Source organism: Lycorma delicatula, chromosome 3 (genome assembly GCF_047948215.1).
Source record: "Lycorma delicatula isolate Av1 chromosome 3, ASM4794821v1, whole genome shotgun sequence".
Taxonomy (NCBI): Eukaryota; Metazoa; Arthropoda; class Insecta; order Hemiptera; family Fulgoridae; genus Lycorma; species Lycorma delicatula.
In genome coordinates this window covers 117,112,387-117,116,065 of record NC_134457.1, presented here as the reverse complement: position 1 = coordinate 117,116,065, position 3,679 = coordinate 117,112,387, and positions in this window count along the sequence as shown.

Below are 3,679 nucleotides of genomic sequence, written 5' to 3'. Positions count from 1 at the left end.
AATTTTGGTAATATTTTATTATGTATTAAGTTAAGATAATATTTAAGTAATTAACCAAATTTTACAAATATATATATATATTCATATAATTGTTGAGTTTTAATGTATTGTTCTTGTTAAGTAATTGTTACAATATTTTTTTTTTTTATTTTGGAATAATTTACTCAGGGATCATCTTTATCAAAATAAAAATTGTTCAAGTTTACATAAAGTATTTTATATTATTGTGTTATAAAAATTGTGTTTCATCATTTATTTAGATTATGTTCTGTTCACACTTTCTAGAAATTTTAATTAGATGTAGATAATGTTTCACGCACAAAATGTTAATGCACAAATATAGTATAATAAACTAGCTTTTTTTTACTTATTGATTGACATTCTGATTAATTTGCATTCAAAAAAATTCTTTAATTAAAAAAAAGAAGAAATTAATATAGCTTGAGATAAGAAGTAAAGCTTGTAGTGTTGGTCAAAATCATTAACATTTAATGTTCCTTTTTTATAATATTGTAAATAGCATGAATCCTATAAACTACAGCAGACTATACAGATAGTTCTAAACACAATAATTCTGTTGGTTATGCTTTTGTGGTTAGTGATAGAACACACAAATTTGGCCTTCCCAGCACTGTCAGTGTTTTCGTTACGGAGCTGTATGTTATGACCTAAATATGATTAGCCCAACATCATAGAATCTGAACATGTCTGTTCAGATTCTATGAGTGAGTGCCTTCCAGGTGATTGATTAGTGACTCCATACAGTCTGTTGTCTGTGAGATTCGTTCTATCATTTCTGAGATGACTCAGCGTAACAGTGGTGAACTTCTGCTGAATCCCTAGCCAGTTAGAATTTCAGGCAATGAGCATGCTGATAATACAACAAAAGAAGCTTGTTTTCAGCCCGCTTTCACTAATTGCATTTTTTTGGTCGACTTGTTGGTTTTCTGAAGAGGGTGGATTGTGAAGAGAAGCAAAGTTACCATTAACAATAAACTTCACTCAGTTAAGAACACTGTGTGACCATGGAGCTCTTCATGTACACATAACTTGGAGGTGGTTATTATCTACCATTTTCAAATAGGGCATGTTAAACCCAAGGACATCTCATGACACAGAGCGATTCACCCATTTGTGTTCACTGTGACTGCTAACTTAGTACATCGCATCCCTGTGAACTGTCAGTTATGCAGCATTACACTGAAAATTTTAATTAGGGGCTAACATGTGAAAAATTTTAGGAACAATATAACAATAACTCAAATTTCTTACGGCATTGTTATTTCTGTATTCAAATATTTAATTATAATGTATTTAAATTGTTTCTGTATTGCCTGTAATATTGTGTTTTGATTGTTAATTTTATTTGTTTTATATTACTATTACATTTTATTTGTTTTATATTATGATACTTTGCGTTGATGTTGTTGAACTAGTTTTGTTTATTATAGAAACATTGCTTGTAGGTGTGAATAACAAATCTTTGTTGTGCATCCGCCCCCCAAAAAAAGAATAAATACTTGATTAAACTAGTGTAGTAAAGGTCTACAGAATTTTAATTAATGTTTTGCCATTAACATTGGTAAAATAACAAAAATGTAGTTTATAAAGTTACTTAAGGCTATTGTTTATGAAGAAAAATTAATTATTTGTGGCTAGAAAGCTCAAATACAGTACACACCCTTATCTATTAAAAAATCTAGAAGTGGAATATTACTTCATAAGAAGTGGCCCAGACAACTCAGTTAAGTTGTATATTATTAAGATGTTTTGATTTCTGTAAATTTTAACCAATAACTTTTTAATAAATGTTTTTAATGAAAGTTGGAGGTTGATTTTTTGAATGAAGATTTTGCTGATTTATTTTAATGATGTATACAAAAATAAATGATAAAATCATTACAGCACTTTTTTTTAGTAAACAATTGGTATATGGTCAAAGTTGTAGAGTTCTCTAGCATACTTATAAAATCACTTAATATGTCAACATTAAGTGATTTTGTACTGGGGAAACTCCGAACCCGAATTTACCAGTTCACTAGCAGAACTCCTTACATGTTTTTTTAAGTACCATAATGCTGTATTTCTGCATAACCAAGCTAGCATAGATATAAGAAATTAATTTTCTTACTGACAACCAGCCTAACATCATTAATGTGTCTTAACAGTTTTTATATTAAAAAAAGACATAAAATTTCCTCTGAAAAACAAATAATTTTATTTAATTAATATCGTTAATCTAGATTAACATAATGTATGATCATTGCTTTACAAATAGTTAACTCTTGAATTTTGTTTTAACTCCATAATATATAAGAATTAATATTTTACAATTTAAGGTTGTCAAGTAAGGATAAAATTTAAATTGTAAAAACAATGTTTAATAAACTATTTTCTATTTATTACTAGATACTGGATATTTTTTTTCTAATTACTGTTAGAATTTATTAACGGCTATTGACCATAGCAAATGCTAGTATTGTACTTATGACGTTTAAGAATATACCTCATTTTTAGTAGCTATAGTTACTGATTTAACCAGTATAATGGTATCAATTATACCACATAATACTAACAGCTGAATTGAGAATCTTTTAACATAGTCTGGTCAATGACGAGTATTATTATCACCTTTGGTATCGTAAGTTATCAATTGGTTAGTGGCAATGGTCATAGTGTAAACAATGATAATTGGTGGCAAATGGTTTTATATGAAAAAAAAAACTTCTTAAGGAATGAAGTTATTATGAATGAAGCATTACTAAATAGTTAATCAAGGAGTCCTTCTACATTATAACTATTAAAAGCATTTTAAAAACTACAATGTTCTATGGTTTGCAAGCACTGCATGACATTTTATAAAATTCCTTGATGTACTCATGTTAAAGTCACAATATAAATGCATAAGAATATAGAATAGCACTTATTTATTTTAAAGTATATTATATAGCAACAGTTACATTTAATAAATTAATCTTTCTTTAATGAAGTCTGAAAAATTAAAGTATAATTATTTATCTGAACTTAAGGTTGAAATGAGTACCCTTATAAAAGAGCCAGCCTCTTATGTTGTACTATTCTGTTGAAGAAAAAGTTGTAACACATTTAGAAATAAAAAAAGTCGCAGTTATTGATGAAATTTAAAGAACATCCATAAGGAAATAAATTTCAGCTTAATCATTCAATTTATCAAATTGCCAAACACAATCTTCCATCATAAACATTTAAATTCTATAAATAACTTGTCTTGACAAATATTTTTTTTTGTTATCTTCCCACTAAATCTGTATTTTTATTTTGTTAAAGATTAAATCTATGAGATAGTGTGGGAAATAATTTTCTTTTACATTCATGTTAAGTTAAATAACTCCTCCTGTGGAAACAATATTATTTTTCATTAAATTATCTTTGATTGTTCAAAACTGAATAAAAGTTTTATTAAAAATTTGTTCCCTATTATTTTTATTAGAGAGATTGGAAACTGTGTTAAATTATTAATTCAATTTAAATTTGTATTGTACAAGAAAATATTACAGTTTGTGAGGCGATGTTGAGAACTAAGAGATGAATGAATAAAGTTTTAAGTAAATATAAACGTTAGGAAAGAAATTAAATTTACAAGATATGTAATACTGAAATTGCTATTTCATTACACAAAATGAAAATAAAAAAAACTACA